General features: G+C 46.8%; 1 protein-coding gene across 2 annotated transcripts in view; it reads right to left on the reverse strand.

Annotated features, from left to right (window-relative positions):
* Positions 1-6,571, reverse strand: part of CAMKK1 (calcium/calmodulin dependent protein kinase kinase 1) — a 222,264-nt gene extending 215,693 nt beyond the window's left edge. For both annotated transcript variants that reach the window (XM_090025527.1, XM_090025528.1), the window contains exon 1: positions 6,500-6,571. The gene's annotated coding sequence lies outside the window, so the exon portion shown is untranslated. The remainder of the gene's footprint in view (positions 1-6,499) is intronic.
* Positions 6,572-18,809: the final 12,238 nt, after the last annotated feature.

Consider the following 18,809-nt stretch of genomic DNA (forward strand, 5'->3'; position numbering starts at 1 on the left):
ACAAAGCTGCCATATTACTTCCCTGTATCACATACTAGATATTTATTGCAAACATTATTTCTCCTCCTCCACTTTGCCCACCTCACAACTGCCAAAAATAAAACTAGAGGAAAAAAATACAGTGCAACAGAAGAGGATTTTAGTCACCTAATACAATAACCAAGACACACAACCAAGCTATGCAGTGTTTGCAGGATTATAATTACAATCATTAACAATTATGTCCTTAAAACTCTCATCTGTATATACACATAGATACGAGTTAATACTGAATCCCAGCAAGCTTCCTTTCTCATCAAGGCAGGAAAGTCGAGTCAAATCAAAAGAAAAAGGAATCGCCACTGGAACTTTCTGACAGCCCTCGGACAAGGATCTGGCAAGAAACCTATGCACTTGCTAGCCTAGCAGTCTGATAAAATGTAATGCAGACTTTTTCTAAGAATTGTGGGAAATCTCCTGTAGCCCCTCCTTCCCTTCCCTTCCCCCCCTCCCTGGCTCCTGCTCTCATTTTCCTGTCACAATTAATGTCATCCGACTGCATTTCCTGTTGGAACCATTATTAAGGATTCCCTCCTGCGGAAAGTTGGGAGCTGAAGACACCACACTTTGCAGTAACAAGCCCCAAAATGGCTCTTCCTGAAGAAAAAAATAGAAGCCTAGTTCAGAGAAGATTTAGTAAAATATTTTTGAAGACTGATGATATCCTTGTGTTTAACATGTGTGTTCTGGTTGAACAAAGTTTTCTCTCTTAGTTCTAGGAGTCCAATCCTGAAAGTTTTTTTGCCTGAGAATAACTCTACAGAAGTGACCAATGCGAGTGAGCATTTGCAGGACTGGACACTAGAGCAGTAGTACATGTGGTTGGCGTGTACACTCATCCACACAAAAACACTGAAGTTGCTTTAAAAAAAGAAAAAAAAAAAGCCATCAAGCTTATTCTTGAGAACAATATTCTGGGCCAATCTGTGCTCTGAATCAGTACTTTTTTTTTTTCTATACCAAGTGTCTAGAAGGTGTTTTCTCTCGTGGGCCAAGCTTAACTGTTCTTTAATTAAACCAGCATGCTTGATTACATGGCACCTAATTGATTATCATTTCCATTTACCCAACAAGCCTGATGCTTTCCTGCCTTATTCATCACAAGCATCACTAAATGACTATTGAGTTTAGGCACCGTTGCGACAAATGAGTTATGTCAACAATCACTTCTGCACATTCCCATCGTCACTGGTTTGTTCTTTTATGGACAAACACCCACATTCATTACATGCAACTGTCTCGCTCTGCTGCTGATTAGGTCACTTTTCCCAGAAAAGGAAGACAGTGTTTCAGATACCCACACCCAGCAGTGGGGTCAGGCTGATGGACAACAGTACCAGAAAATAAAGGAATAGAGAAAGCTCAAAGAGGAAGAAAAGGAAATACAGAGAAAAGGGAAAAATAAGGCTGGGGTGCTGCTACGAGAAGATGCACTGCGCACTGAATTGGGCACTAGGTTTCCAGAAGCCTCTTTAAATCACTAACTCTGAAGCTGGTTTTGCAATGGACAGTCGAAGGCCAACGTTAAAGCAGCCCTTCACTGGCAGAATCATCTTCAGCTTTAAGCCGCAAACATCAGTGAACAGAGCTGAATTACACCGAACCTCAGTAGAGGGGAAGCAGAGCAGTGTCATTACTTCACTCACACTACCCTGATTTACACTGGGCCCAAGGCCAAACCATTTAGTTTTACTGGCAATCGTTCCTTGGCAAATCACTGAGGACAGTGGTTTTCCTTGCACCAGAAACCGCATTCAGGACACTTAGGCATTAAGGATCTCTTTGACTGCAGCATTGCAGAGTGCTGCGTGCATTTGATTACAGCACTTCCAGCTGAAAGTTCAACACCGACATCTTCTGCATTTGCAGTAGGAAAAAAACACATACATCTTCTTAATAACCTCCACTTTGCGGTTTGCCTAATACTCCTTTGTGCGGCAGCATGCTGCAGACAGTTAAATCAAATTATACTTCTATATAGTCTTTACAGAAGGTGCCACAGGACGTCTTCTTTGGACTCTTAGCAGTTCTACACAGGACCAGAGTCTGGGAGTCACTTCAGTCTTCCTGACTGCCTCTCACCCAGTTATGCGAGCAAAAATAATGTGAACAAGAAAAATAGCATCCCCGTGGAGCCAGGTATTGCTGTGTCATGCCAGGAAAGGCATTTAATCCTTCTGCCTTCTCTGCCCTATCTGTAACCTGCTAGCCCCTTTCATGCGGCAGATTATGAGGCTTCATTAGTGTTTGTACAGAACTGCGGAGCTCAGTACCAAGAGGTATCATCAGGCTGCCGCTGCCACTTTTCACAATGTTCAAGTACCTGTGCTACCTTCAGTATATTATTAAATTATACCCAGAGACAAACGTGGCAGGACTTTCTCAGACAGTTCATGCCTAGCTCTCTTGCTGTCCACTCAGTCCTTAAAATCCCCCTCAGAGCAGTCTGTCTCTCAGGCAAACGGTCTGCCTTGCAGCACATTATATATAGTCTATCACATACTCAATAGCTCCTGGAGGAACCTTGGGTTTGGCTGGAGTTTTTATTCTTGCATATATAAATGCCTGCCATCGCAGCTGCAACCAGCTCTAACAATAATCATTACAGAGCACTGCCCAAAGGCCCCTCCTATTATTATCTAATCTGTGGCTGTTGTAACTAAAAGAAGTTCAGACTGATCCTTCAAGCTCCACAGGAGAATTTAGCTTGCAGAGATGGACTAGAAGAAATGGGGAATGATAGTTTCTTTATTGCTCTTGTAGGAGAAGATGCAGTCAGTGAAGGAGCCCATTCAGAAACCAGGTGAATCCTTCCACCACGCTGCAGATCCTATTCCCACTTTAGCCTCTGAAAGTACCCCAAGGGGGGTGGGGGGGAGGAGAGGGGAACCACGTGGTTTCTGACTCTTGATTCATCACTTATTACCTTCTAAAGAATGCTGGAAGTCTGATTAATACAGAAAGTCGCTCGTGGGAAACACTCAAGGTTTCATCAGACCGAAGACCAGTACACTGCAGAAACAAGTGTGCTGAGGGACCTTGATGCCGTGTCCTCGAGAGCCCTGCCCAACTACCACCGCATTATGACTTTCCGGCAGGAGTAGGGCTTAGCAGAGGGTTGTGTGGGCCCGCGATCAGAAAGCATTACCCTCAGACTTGTACGACTTGGGTTTCATCTCGGACTTCTGCGTGACATGCTACGTAACTTTAGATACAGCATCTCTCTGTGTCTCTACTGTAATACAAAACAGTAATCATGTACCTGAGCGTCATCTGGGCAGAGGGAGGCTAGCATTTAAGCCCGTGTCCCTTAAGACATACCTGTTCTCCAGCAATACCTTGCGCACGTGGTAGCAAAGAAGGCAGTGTGCCAGGGAGTGATGGATGCACACTGCATTAGCACAAGGAGCGTGATACCGCATCACAACCACCTGCTGTGTCCTAGGCAAGGAACTTGTGGGATTGGGGCATCAATGCACAGGATTTGTTTGTTGTCCTTTTGAACTGACAGAGTTAAATAAAGGCTCTTGCCTGTCCTAGTCCAGTTTCAAAAACATCACCTATGTCAAAAGCCAAATAAATAGAGTTGCCATGGTGCCTTGCTGGGGGAAAAAAACAAACGCATTAAGTTTAGTTTGAAATGACGGCAAAGAAGTCAGGAAATAAAAAAGCAAAAGCTGCTATTAAACTAAACTTTTCCAATAAACTATAAGCACAATAGAAGCATAGTTTTTGCTTCAGCAAGATGAATGCAGAAACTGAGCTCGCTGCCACACGAGCAAATTTACTTACTAACATACAGGTTAGGAGGGAGAAATAGAAGAGAAAGCAATGCAGGCACTGTGTCTGCACATGCATAGCAGATACAGCAAAGATGGAGAAAGTCCCAGCTGGCACTTTATACAGCAGTAACAATCCAGCTTAATCTCAAAATCAGACTTGGTAATAGGAGTGCCAGTGCTGTGTACTATGCAACTGAAAATCCCAACTAGGAAGTACCTCAAAATTAACTTCTAAGGAGTTTGGGACAGTGAAAGTGCCTGGTCTTCCAAGAAGCAGATCTTTACTGCAGTAGCCAACATTTCTGTAAAAGATTCTAGACTCTAGAATTTGCATTTTTTGGACAAACATTTCTTTCAGCCCCCCCCTTTTTTTTTTTTTTTTTACTGTCTCAATTTTAAATTTTGGCAGAATAGATACAGCTCAGAAATGTTCCTTCCCTCTTCTCTAGAATTCCCATCACTGCAGAATGCAAAGCACCACAAAACTGGGAATGAATTCACCCTTACAATATGCCCCGGGCTACGGAAAAGTATCATTCTACTCATTTGACAAAGAACAAAATGAAGTGCAGTGAAGTGAAAGGTGTGTGTGCGCATGGAGTGGGGACACAGAGTTAATGCACTCCACTTTAAGTGGGAAAGTGTCTTGTAAGTCTTCCTAAGGTTACACACAAAGTCTGCGGCACAGTTAAAAATGCATCCTGATTCTCCCAAGGTCTGGCCCTGTGTCCACACTGGAGTCTGGAACAGAAACTAAATCTTCTGTAGCCCAGTCCTGTGATTCAACAGCATGTCATCCTGCCTCCCAATGTCTAGGATGTAACTTGCTGCTATGACAAGCTGCAATTTCAGAATTTATCAGTAAATTGGCTCTGACTTTCTGCAGAAGCACTTGGTCCCTCATTTGGGAGTATAAAAGGCTGTGTTGGCCAGACAGGTTCAGATCTGGAGCCATGCCCATTAACTTCCACTGAATTTACACCGGTTGGCTACAATATTCCCAATCCACTAGCACAAAGCACCCTAGGGGCACAAACAGGTTTGCACAACCAAGGTCTCAAGTGTTACACAACAACCTGGCTACTTCTTAAACCTCCCCAATCAGCTTATGCACCTTTCACTTAACACTCTGGATTTGCCTTTATATTAAGAGCGATGCCTCCTGCACGACACGAAGTTCTTCTGTCTCATTATGAGCCTTATTAGCAAGATGCCCACACGAAGCCATGGCTACTATGCCAATCTTTGAAGGTGGATTCACCAGCTTCTCTAGCATCTGGAACAAACAAGGTCAGCAGCAACGCCTTCTTAGCGGTCTTCTAGTCCAGCAGTTCTCAACCCATGGATCGTGACCCAGAAGTGGGTCGCAAGAATATATGAAAGGGTTGCAGACGGACTTTTAAAAAAACGGATCAACAAACTTTAAAAATGGATTCTCCTTTAAAGGAGGAAAACGTGGGAACCTGTGGCGTTTCTCTTGCAGACTGGCAGAGTGCCAGCCTGCCAGGGCTGCTTGGGGCCCCCCACATCCCACACCCCTTGCCCCACACACTGGGGCTGGGGGCAGGAGTGAGGGGCATTGGGGCAGGACTGGCCATGGATGTGGATGTTTACAAATGGGTCCCGATGCAAAAAAGGTTGAAAACCGCTGTTCTAGTCCACACACACATCCCCCCCCCACACACATCTTAATGCAGTATTCATAGCACCCTTGCCACAGGGCGTATTTCACAACCACAGGAAAACAAAGTTGGGGCAGGTTACGATTCCACGGATTTTCTATCGCATTTTACCTTCCACCTCTAATAGTGTCATACTGGCAAATCATCACCTAATGACACCTAATGCTGTCAGCATGTATCTCTGTCAGATGGATCCCAACCACTTGTATCGGTTGGGTAAGCACAGGCATCGGTATTATAAAATCCTTTTTTTTTTTTTTTTAAATCTTCAAGTTGAAAAAAGTCAAATGGAGATGAAAAGCTGTGAAGTTAAAAAGACGGCACGGCTACGCAAAGATCGGCTGGCGCTTTGGAAACCGCACAGCAATGCTGCAAACCCCTCTGCGCGGCTGAACGACGGGACCCCGACGCAGCTCCCAGGAAGGGGCAGCCCTGCCACGGCGCTCGGGTCGCGCGCGGCCCCGCAGGTCCCCCGGGGAGCAGACAAGGGAGCAGGCTTTGGTTCTTGGGCAGGACCATTTCATTGTCCTGAGTCAACGATTTCCAGACACTTCCACCTCCGCCGGAGGAGAGGATTTGGAAACCCAGAGCGTGTCGCAACGCGGGTGCTCGGGGCAACCAGAGCCGCTTGCCCTGTCTCAGCCGGGCTAACAAAAGGCTTCCTATCTGGCAGCCAAGGGGTCCAAAGGCTCGTGCCGGGGATTTGACCTTGGCATCCTTCATCGCGGCACTTCTACCCCGCCCTCCGGCCCCGGCTCCAGCGCCAGCGCCAGCGCCAGCCTGCTCCCGCGGCCGCCGGGAGGGACGGGGCGGGACGGGTCGTTCCTGCGACCGAGGACTGCCGGTCTGGGAGGGAGGGAGGGACCGCGGGGAGCCCGGCCGCCCCGCGCGGGGGGGACCCCGGCCAGCCACAGCGAGGGGAGGGGAGACCGCCCCCGGCCCCGGGGCTCAACTTCACCCGGAGGCGGCCCCGCGGTCCCAGCGCCGCGCGCTCACCTGCGAGCCGCCCCGCGCCGCGCCGCGCCGCCGGCAGCAACGTGCCTCTGTTTGCACAGACTACAAAGTCGGAGCGCTCCTCCTATCAGCTCCCGCCTTGCAGGGGCAGGGCCCGCGGCTGCCCTCGGACTGGCTGCTTGTCATCGCCGGCGCCATTGGCGGGCGGCGCGTGACCCCCCTGCTCTGATTGGGAGCCGACACGCCGGTGCCGAGCCCTGGCTTTCCATTGGTCCGAGCGCTCCCGAGCGTTCCATTGGCGCTGTGGCCCCGAGCGCTGCGCCGAGGGCGCGGGCAGACGTGCGGGGCCCGCCCGCGCTCCTTTCCCGGGGGCACAGCCCCCCCCTCCAGTGCAGGGGCTACTGTCATGCCGAGCACTGGCGACGCGTAGGGGGTGCACGTGCCCCCCCGGAGGGTGGCGATGCACCCCCTACAAGCGGGCACTGCTCACCCGCCGCCGACGCCGCTGGCACTGCCTGCAGGTGGTTGCTGACCCCTGGTTGGTGCCCGCCACACCGCACCCCCCCCCCACCACGGGCATCGACGGGGGCTCGCGCTGCCACCACCACGGTGCCCTCCCACCCGCCATGGGGCACACATGGTTCATGACAATGAGCCTGTGTGTACCTTTATGCCCCAGCTCCTGGGGCCGTCCCTGCGTGACCAGCTCCACTTTCCTGAGCAGAAGAAGTCATTTTCTAGCCCTCAACTAAAGAGAAAAGCTTGACAAGTATGATCCAGTGCACTCTCCTGCCCAAGAAACAGAGGGGCAAGCACAAAGAAACCACTGCCACCTGCAGGCGGTGGCCGTGCCCTGCCAGCCTCTGGGGGCACGCATTGTTCAAGGGCAGCAGCAATCCTAGAACCAATACAAGTCCTGCTGTACCAAAAAAACCCAACAAAATCGGGGAAAGAAATAGAGAAGAAAAGATGGATCTGACTGGCGCGACAATGCGAAGCGAGCAGCTCTAGAATGATCTGCAAAACTTTCTTCTCCAGAATTATTTGAACTGAAGAGTGCGAGACGGAGGATTTCAGCATTTTTACCCCCACTCACAAAGATGAAGTAACATAAATACAGTCACACCAAACATGCTGTGCCTGCTGCCAGTCAGATCAAGGTCCCGTAGCTGCTGGGTTTTAAGAGGGATTGTGCTGTACAGTAAATTATGGAGCCCTGCAGACAGAAATATCACTAGAAGAGGTTGCCTAAGGAAACTGTGGGATCTCTGTCACAGGAGGTTTCGGGACTGGGCTAGACCGCAGGCCTGTGCAAAGCGGCTAGTATTTGCTTTGGATTCAGCCTATTTCGAGGGACAGCGATTCGATTTGGTGATTCGAATCATTGTCCCGATTCGATTTGGCTGAATCTCTGAATCAGCCAGGCCAGGCCTATCCCCCACCTGCTTTTCCAGCCACTCATTTTCCATCCCCCCCCTCCAGCCACTTGTTTAAAAAAAAGCCCTGGTGCTCACCAGGTGCTGCGGCACGGGGGGCAATCTCTGCTGCCCCACACTGCATGGGAGGCTCTGCACAACCTCCCCAACCCTCCCCCCCGCTCCCCCAGCCCCCCAGGGGGTGCCCCACATTGGCCAGCTCTGGCCCTTTAAGAAAAAAGCAAACAAGAAAACCCCCAGACTCACTGCTCCTGTGAGGGGGGGGCTCCCCATTGCCCCATGCCACATGGGGGCTCTGCACCCCCCCCCCAAAGCCACTGTAGGAGCGGTGAGTCCAGGGGCTTTTCTTGTTTTGTATTTTTTTCCTTAAAGGTCCAGAGCTGGCCCATGGGGGCGGCTGGGGGAGCAAGGGGGGTATGGGGATTCATGCAGAGCCCCCCATGCAGCGTGGGGCAGTGGGGGCAGTAGGGATTACCACCCCCTCCCCGGCAGCACCCAGTGAGCACCGGGGCCTTTCTTTAAAGTCCCGGGAGCTGGGGCGGGGGGCTGGGGGAGCGGGGAGGGAATGGGGGGGCTGGCAGGGGTCCCCCCATGATGCCCTCCTCCCCACCCCTAGTACTTACCAGCTCAGTGTCAGCTACAGCTCCCTGCTGCAGCCACCAGGGACTGCCCTAATCACCAAAGCTCTCCAACTCTTTTCTGAAGATTCGGAGAGCTTTGAAATCAATTCGAACCTTTAAATTGGTCCCCTGATTCGATTCGGGTTCAGAGATTCAGTCACTGAATGGGCCAAATCTCCTCCGAATCGAATCACCACCCAAAGCTTCGCACAGCTCTGCTAGACAGGTATCCATCTAAGTTAAACAGATATCTGACCCCTCCACTCAGAGTCAGACAGATTGCCAAAATTGGGCTCAGGAAGGAATTTTACCGCATAGCCAGATTTGTATGGACAGGAGGGCTTGTCTTCCTCTGTAGTATGGGGCATGCCTCTGTCCCTGGGGTCTCTCAAGCACATATTTACTCTTACAGCAGCAGGGTGTTGGCTACTGTGATCCCTTTGCTTGACCTGTAGCAAGTTCGGGTGTTAGGCCTTGTGTTGCATCAGGGTTGACTGAAGTTTGGCTAAGAGTTTAGACAATGGATTTGTATAGGACCGTTTGGGTGGGGATGGACTAGATGGTATACGGAGGTCCCTTCCAGCCCTCCTCTATAATCAACATCTGAAGAAGTGACCTTCAGCTCAAGAAACCTTGTGCTATATATATGTGTACACACAGACACACGTGCCTGTGTGCACATACATGTATGTAAGGCATGCGCACACTTTTGTGAATCTATAAGATTAGTAGTAGGCAGGGTAGACTCATATCTGCCAGGGAACATTTAGATACAGTTAATCCTGCCTTGGAGCAGGTAGACCGGGGCGGGCAATTATTTCGGGCGGAGGGCCGCTTACTGAGTTTTAGTGAGCCACCGAGGGCCGTATGACGGGCAGCCAGGGGTAGATAAATATTAATTTTGTAAATGTTTTCGGGGCCCCATGGGCCGGATAGAATGGCCTGGCAGACCGCAATCTAGCCCGCGGGCCACATTTTGCCCGCCCCTGCGGTAGACAGACTTGACGAACTCTCAAGGCCCCTAGGATCCCGATCTTCAATGATTCTGTGACACCAGAGACCCAAACATACAGTACATGGCGTTTTACCTTTTTCCCCCCAACAAATTAAAATAAAAAATAGTGGAAGTTCACAGCCATAATACTGGCCAAAAAACCCAGATGCCAATAATGGTCAGACAGTGGGTACACTATAAATGCTGCTTGTCATGGTGAAATGTGTCATTTTCCCCCTCACACTACTTTCTCCTCTTTGGCATTTTATCTCTTGTCTTTGGGGCGGGAGACATCTCCTTTTAATATGTTTGTGCAGCATCAAGCACAATAGAGCTGCAGTCTCAAGACTACCAAAAGCAAGTACGAAAATCCATTTAAAAATCCAATACCTTATAGACAGGTACTTAACTCTCAAGGGAACTGATAGAGGACCAACAGCACCTAATCTTTCAAAGATAGTCTCACTTAACCCACTGAGTACTACAGAACATTGCATAAACCGAAGCGTAGGCTGCTAAAGGGATCAATTGAATTTCATTGCAATTACATTGTGCAAACTTTTCCTGAAATCACATGGAGAAGTAATGCATATCGACTGACTCATTTTTCATTCAGTCCAGTAAATCTTGCAAGCCGATTCTCCAACTTACTCATGATGCATGTGGCTTTTTGCCTTTGTTTTTGTTTTTCCTGGATTGTTTTACCACCTCTGCATGCCGTGAACACGCAGTAAGTTATAGTGAACTCTGTCTGTGGAATATTGCAACAACTGACAACACTGTCCTATGCTTTAGCTTGTAGGTGGAGACAGCTTGCTGGAGCAGGGGCAGAGATCAGTTTGCTAATTACTCTCCCTGGGGTCTGGAACCATTGCCGGTTTCCTAATTGAATGAGCTGCAGGGAGAATGTAACAGCCTACATACAAATCTACTAATCTGTATGAACATTAGCAGCAGAGCCTTCTCCCTTTGGGGAAGAAGGCAGCTGCAAGAGGAAACCAGTTCAGGAAGCAATCCATTCTCCCCTCCCTTTACCCATCAGGAATTTTTCTCAATGGTGCTCTAAAGAGAGTTCATTGCTCCACTACTTCATTATTAGCATGGTCTTCAGATCTCAAAATAACTGCCATGCTATTGCTGCTGTCTGTGGCTTAGCACTTCCTTTCCCATCCATCAGAATGCTGCTCAATTTGCAATTAGTGTCTATGCACAGAAGTCTCAAAAGATAATTATTAATGGGACCCTGGTTATTAAAGTAACAAAGATTCCACCAAGCCTTGCAAGGAAGATAAGCTTTATAAATTTGACTTGACTATAGTTATCAGTCTGTTAGTCAGACCTCCTAGATTGCTTTTTTCTATGAGTAGCTGAGCCCCACAACAGTTATCATTGCTTGATTTATCACCTGAGGGAAGATGGGTAAAAACTTTTAGATGAAAAGTTTATTGACAAAAAAAAAAATGAGTTTCAGGTCAATTGATTTCACCACATTTGGCAAACAGTTTGCACCTCTATAAATAAAAACAATTTAAAACATGTGGGATAATCTGCTTAATTTTTTTTTTAATTTCAAAACAGCATTTTTAGACCAAAGTTGTGTAAACTGAATTATTTAAAAAAAAAAAAAATTGGTAGATGAAACAGAACATTCAAAGCAACCCCTTTTTCACCTCAGACTTTCTTTTTCTGTTTTGTTTTGGTTTTTTTAGACAAAAAATAATAAATTTGAAGACAACATGAATTTTTCTGTTCAGGTCAGCAAACCAAAACAATCAAATATTCAGACATGGCTAATGTAAAAGAACATTTAACAACAAGGAATTGTTCAATTCTAGAAAAATGCCTCACTGTGCACTTTTTAGATTATCAGAAATATAAAAGATGATTTTATTATAGTAGACAAATATCTCATGGGCAGAATATAACTAATACCAGAAAGCTATTTGATCTAGTGGAGAAAGGCACAGCAAGTGTCAGTTAATGCCAGACAAATTTTCAATTGACCAAGCGATACATTTTCTCTTCTCTAGGTTTTAAAAGTATTGGGAAACTTGGCAGTTCTTCCCTCTCAATGTATTTTATTTATAGTCTTTCCATAGTTTCCATGGTTTCACATCTTGAAATACTATTGCAACCACATTTGCCTTAGATACATGCAACACAACTCATACTGGCTGCAGGCAAAGCTGAGACACCCCAAAGCCACTCACTGTACAGACCCACTCGTGTCAGCCTGGTTTTTGATGGGGGAAGTTTGAGGTTATAGTTCTCCAGTCCTACGATAGCCTACAGGCCACTAGGACCTAAAACAATATATTCCTAAACAGCCAAAAGTCCTTGCCACATTGGTCTCGGTTCTCTGTCCCCAGACTTTCTTAGGTTTCTACACAAATTATGGGAGCAGCCTGGGAGACAGGACACATTCACACTTCTCACCTTGCAGAGAATCTGTTTAGCAGTTAATACAGGCATTTCCAAGGAAGACAGACTTCAGTGGGGTTTTTACCTAAATAATGCCTATGGCATTAGGTCTTGTCTTCCCGCTTCAGTTGCTGTCAAAAAACTACCTCAGTCATGATGCTCTATGGCTTTGGGGGTTCAGAAATGATCCCACAGTGCTGTTGGGGGGTGTAGTATTGCCACCAGAAACTCCAAAGTTAAGACACTTGAGTGCCCAGATCAATTATTCAAGCCAATGCCGAGCCTCCAGCTGGAAGGACATATTCTGCAAGAAGCTGGTGGTAATATTGGAAACCACATGGTTCTGACTGTGTTATTAAAAGCAATTAGCAGGACTCTTATAAAAGATTAATGACGAACCACTCTCTGCCTATGTTTCCCTGGATGATTCACAACCCATACACGGATACCAGGAGAAATCGTTCTAAGCCCCTAATGCTTTCTTTGCTGTTCTTTCATCCTTACGCTTCATCCTTAGAGGGATGTGCACGAAAGAGAAAACAAAGCAATTTAATTTCATTTCTTTTATGGTCCATAAAATAGGTCTTTAACATGCTCTATACTGCAGCATGATTTAAATTCATCAGCACTCTGCTGTACTAGGGGAAAAAAAATACAAAAAGTGCCTATGCAGAGCTGCAATATGTACACAGTGCAGCATTTGAGCAGTATACACTTCACTAAGTGTGGTCACCCTTGACCCAGTTTTCAGACAGAAGTGCCTATCGTGGGTGCCCAAATTCCATCTGAAAATTTGGAAAAGAGGCCTTCTTTACACACCATTAGCTAATTGGTTTGCCTGTGTCCTATACTACATTATCTGAATACAGAAGGCGATGCATAGAAACAAAAGGATGAAGGCTCAGGAAACCAGACGTAATTATTTCAGACTGGCTTTCCTTCAGTCAAGAGTTTATAGGAAAGTTGCAAACATTTATTTCCTATCACGCCAGCTTTCAAGAATTACCTGAATTTTTCCTGTTTGTTATTTGCATTATAATAGGGTCTACAAGATGGACTTTGGATTTGGATCTATTTTCCCCTCTGAGGTTTTGTGAGGAGTAATTACTATTTGTTATGGCCCAGGAAAACGGTGAGTGCTAGAACATTATTATATCCCTTGGCTTAAAAGAAGGCTATTGGCACTCCAAGACTCATCTCTCTTTATGGGCTGCTCCCCAGGTGAACCTCTGAGTTGTCTTTATGATCTGACTTTGTTTTCATAAGTTAAAACTGGGGTGCCAGCCTCAGGTAGAGGCTCCTTTATCTACTATTACAAACAAAAATAATTCTGATTGTTAGCATCATTCTTGCCTTTCTTGCATTTGGACAGTACAGTGCAATACTTAAACCATATTGCATGGCAAGGGATAAAGATTGTCATATTCCCAAGACAGTGGATCAGACACCATGGTTATGGAACTGAGCTGCCAAGCCTGGACACATATCCAAACTATACCCCAGGGTCAGGGGGTATTAAAACCAAGCTCTAGTTAGGTTTTCTACCATTGCAGAAACTGCAGTACAAGTTTTAAGTACTCCAGGACCTCAAGTTTTGCCACACGTTAGAAAGAGACTACCCTTTCCTAATGGTATAGAGCTGTCTGATCAAACCCGAGGGCACTTGTTTGATACAGATTCAGAGACTGCTAACTTACTGACCGCTAAACAGGACTGCTAACTTACTGAACTTGCAACGCAGTCTCCTTCAGCCGTTGTGTTTTGCTTTGAAGTCTCCCTTCAAGTTCCTCTGCTTACCTTATGAGTACTAATGAGAACACAAGGGTGAGATGCTGGAATGGTTGTGGGCTTTGATTTAGAGCTATCCATGTAACGGTATATCAGCTGCTGTAGACTCCTATAGGATGTATAAACCTACCAAGTTTGCACAGGCAAAACGTTGTACATCTCTCAGCAGAGAACCATACTAACCTTTTCTTACATGCATCTGGACACGTGGGCCTAGCTGTGATTTGGCATCAGACAATCTGTGGAAGGTGCTTGTACCTTCAGCAGTGGTTGTCAAGCTTTTCAGACTCAAGGCATGCCTCACTAGATTCAAAAAACCCTTTGGAAAATGTCAGCTCTTTGTTTTCACTTGTTTTTTGACTACAGTAAAGTAATAGAGCGATCCTTCTGCTGCAAAGGACTCGGCAAGCCCACAGCAGGTCAGAATGCTTTTAATGCTATGGATTCCTATTTGAAATCTGGGTTTAACTTGTGAATCATGCTTACACGCCTGATAGTGCTAACATTGTGTGGCATCCCATAGCACCCTTGAAAGAACCTCAAGGCACCCCAGGATGCCCTGGCAACCCAGTTCACAATCACTAGGGAGATACTGTGCTATGATGCAAGTGCTTCTTCAGAGCAAAAAAAAAAAGGCTCAAGATAATGATCCCACCACAAAGAAGATTAAACACTGACTACTTAGACACAACTCCAAGGGGGAATGAAAGTATAACTATTGTTAATGCTAACAAAGCATTGCTCATGCATTCCATGGAGAGAACAGAATCTTTTGTCCTCTGTGGTGTGGCTAAGATTGTTACGTCCTGACCCTGTTTTAAAAAGTACTAACGTTTCTATTCAAGAGTTTCAAAAGAGATTTTTTTTGGCTGTTTCCCTTTTTGGATGTCCAACCTAAGGTGCCATTAAGAAGCCTAATTTTCAGCAAGTACTGAGGGCTGCTCTCTGCACGTCAGAACTCTCTACTGCATCTCAAATTGGGCACCCAAAAATCACTGGTCACTTTTAAGACACTCAGTCTTATTATATGCCAGCTGCACAACAGTGGCACCGAGTCTGAATGTCTTATCTTTTAGCATTGCAACACAGACCTCCACTACTTGAGCTAAGGTAACTTTGTGAGTGGGTAGCTTTAGTAGGCTGTTGCATATTCTCTGCTCTTTACTACACCAGCCATTAGGGGCAGCATAACATACCTTCTGTTAGCGTGTCAAATCGTTAACATTTCCTTTTTTTGAAGCCATGAGCTAAACGTATGGCCACGCTACATCATTGAGATGGACTGTCTGCTAGTCTACACCTGCTAGGCTTTACTGACTTCTTTGGAATTGTACTAAATTCACACTGCCTTGAGATATGATATACCAGCTTCGCTGTTGCTACATCAGGCATCGATTTGACTGTCTGACTTTCATCATTCTCAAATAAAGCAACCAATTAAAAAACAAAGACAACAAAAGGAAATAGCAATTTATGAGAGAAAGTGATAGAAAACAGTATGGCATAATCCACAGTTTGTAACAAAAGGAATGATCTGTAGCAATCACGTTGTTGCTGGGATGATGACTTCAAGCATATCATCAGATGCCTAATGTAGTATTATAGACAGTGCCTCTCTCCATATATGATGGACCTGTCCAAAAAATGAAACTCTCTAGGGCAGAAGGATAAAATGCATCACTTGTGTGAGTGGAAGTAGCTTTACGACAGCTCCTGTATGTCACTGGGGGATTTATTAAAGTTAAAGCTTGCTCCGTTGTGTCAAGACAATGGAAACTAATGTGACAGTTTCAAGAGTGGCAGCTTTGTTATGGAGAAAGGCATGAATGTCTTAACATAAGGCCTGGATTAAATACAGGAGGGATTATTCTGTGCGGGAGAAAGAAAAATGGATTAGAGACATAAGAGCTTGTACAGAATGGGGAGAAATCAGAATACAGTGTTGTTAATTAGTAGTTTCATTGTGGCTATGCAAATACTGGTATTTGCATTGTTGTCATAAACCTTCATAACTATTGCAGAATAGTTCCAGAACATCTGTGGCAGTGAATTTCTACATACAGAAATGTCCTAAGGCTTTTAATGTCTGTGCATATATTTAGGGGCTGACCTTGTAACTCTCAACACCAAATATCTGGGGAGCACTGGCTTAAATAAAGAATGAAGGACCAGCTCTCAGTGTGTTTGAGGTGGGCTTCAAACTCAACAAGTAGATTCTAATCTACTAGTGACAAGGGGGACAGTGGGAAAGTCTCCTGAGCTTCAATTTTCCTGCTGCAAAATGGAGAATGATCCTAACTTCCTTTGTAAAGGGATGCAAAAGCTATTGGCAAGTGTTATATAAGCACTTGAATCTTGTACATTCTGGGCGCAGCTACACAAGTATTTGATCCGGGATCAGGTTACTTGCAAGTAAACTACTTGTGAGTAAACAATCTGGGCAGGCGTCTATACATGCAGAGAAGTGGGAGCAAACTGCTCCTGTTTCCTGGGGCCCTACAATGCACCCCTGCTGCCACCAGGGGGAGCTCTAGGTTCCCCCGGGTGCTAATCCAGGGGAGCACCAGGACAAGATACAGCTGTCTCTTGGCCCAGGCTGGGACATTAGGAGGGGAACACCGAGATCTGGGGGAGCAACTCTTCAGGAAGGCACTTGTTGGTAGGAGGAGGACCAATGGTCACAAACTAATATAGGGAAGATTTTGGCTGGACATAGGGAAGAACTTCTTCTCCATAAGGATAACTAGAACCTGGAACACACTTCTGGCAGAGGGGGTGCGGTCACCATCCTTGGAGGTGTTCAGGAGGAGGCTGGATAAGCACCTTGTGCTAGGCTGAGCTCATTAACCTCCTGCCTATGGCAGGGGACTGGACTTGATGATTTTATAGGCCCCTTCCAGTCCATTGACACTATTACACCCTGTCCCCAGGGGTAGCTCCTAGCCCTGGCTCTCCGATCAGGGATAGGGGACTTAGAAAGAGCTGCAGGGGAGGGGCAGGTCCTAGCCCCCTGACTAAATGTACCAGTGGGGCAGCCTGCAGGGCTGGCACTGGGGGACCCACTCAGTCATCTACATGAGCACTACTGTGCTATTGCTAATCAAAAGTAAATTTGCTACTGGCATTTGCAGATAGCAAATGTACTCATGATTAGCAAGGTTTACTGTGTAGTAAGCATGTGCATGTGGAGATGCACATGCTTGCTTTGCAGTAAACTATACTACCGTGCAGTTAAGAGTCTTATGTAGATGCACCCTCTAGGTAGTATTACAAGACATGCGGGATTTGTTTGTTGACCTGTAATTCCTGTGTGATCCCTGATGGAAAGGCTCAGTGTGGGCATGTAACACACTGCGCGTTACACTGCATGTCTAATGCAGTGAGGGTCAACCTGCTTGACAGGTGTGTCAAACATTAGCCTCACCCCCTCCTCGAGTATCATTCTGGTCCCCTTACCCCGCCCAATCTGCTACTTTGCTTTTTGCTCCATGCCCTGGACTCCCTGACTGATCTACTGCTCTGCTTTCTACTTCCTGCCCCATCTACTAGTGTGCCGCCTGTTCCCTGATCTGCCACATGCCACACACAATGGCTGTCCAGGCCATTTAGGGCACCCATGCCACAGATTATCACCCATGGCATAATGTAACACTTTGGACCATTGTTGAAGAGGAGGAAGAAACCAACCCATACCCGCTGGTAAAAATTGGGAAGGAAGAGTCAGAAGAATAGACTGAAAAGTTTTGCCCTGGTGATCATATTCCACCCTACATCTATTTCCATTGCTTCTTACTCAAAAAATAATCTTCCAGTCTCAGATTATAAACACTCAGAAACTATAGGGGGCAGCATTGGGCTGTCCAGATCCACTGCAGGACACGTGTGTGTACACACACACACACACACACACACACACACACACGACACAATGTAGTCTTAACTTTCTTCTCAAATAGTTCCTACTCATTGCACAGGGCTTCTCCCCATATCAACCATTTCCCTGGGTATGACTCAGGCATTCACTTGCATACAACTGGATATTTGAAAGACAAAGGGACAGTTCAGCAAAACAGAAAAATATTAATAAAATAATGACCTTTTTCCTTTGGATGACCTAATTCTGTAATATATGAAGTTTAAAACCAGCTTAATAAGTGGAGGGGGTGAGAGCAAATCCCAAAATGCAGCATCTATGTGAAAGAAGGACCCACCTGCTTGGACTGAATGAACTACACTCGGGTCTCTCTTTACGTGAAGTCATTTTGTGCAAATTCACTTATATGCGACAACCTTATTTATACCAGAAATGTGCTTTTGCCAGGAAAATCCGATCTTATGCGAAGCCAGCTGGCAACGAGCTCCCTGCAGACTGGCAGAGTTCCAGCTTGCAGGGAGCTGTGAGGAAGTGGAAAGAAGGTGGCGAGATGGGGGTGCCACGTGCATGTACAGGACATGCACGTGGCCCCAAGTAGCCTCAAGGGCAGGTCTGGCATGTAAGGGGAGGGGGTGGAAAAGGGAGATTGAGGCCTCTGTAGGGAGGGAGCTGTGCAGCGCTGGGGCTGCTGTCCAGCCGGTGGGGAGGGAGGGGGCGCTCAGGGCCCAGGGCTGCAGTGTGCAGTTGCAGGGCCCCAGCAGAGAGCAGGACAGAGCCTCCAGTGGCTCGTTGGAGAAGGTGCTTGCCACATGAGGCCTCGGTGAAGCACCCACTGGGTGAGCCACTGCTTTCAGCGTGGGCCGAACACCTTCTCTGCATAGCCCCGCTGCTCCCTGTTTCCCTGCCCTGGAGCCTTGGCCACCCAGCGGGCGGGCCCCAGTGCAGCAGGGAGCTCATAGCCTCTCCGTACAGCCCCACTGTTTTCAGCCACACCAGGTCACATCTAGCTGGATGGAAAGGCACCCAGGGCAGGGAAATAGGGCATTGCCTGCCAGCTTGCTTTCCTGCCCCCAGGTGTCTTTCCAGCCCACCCTGCACGTGCTGCTGCTTGCAGCGTGGAGCTTGCAGCCTCTCCATGCAGCAGTTACTGTACTGTGTGATTACTGTTTGAATTCATCATGGTTTGGGGGGGCAGTAGAGTGAGGCTGGTACATATCCC

This window comes from Crocodylus siamensis, chromosome 13 (assembly GCF_052110815.1).
Source record: "Crocodylus siamensis isolate JL-2025a chromosome 13, ASM5211081v1, whole genome shotgun sequence".
In the NCBI taxonomy this organism is placed as follows: Eukaryota; Metazoa; Chordata; order Crocodylia; family Crocodylidae; genus Crocodylus; species Crocodylus siamensis.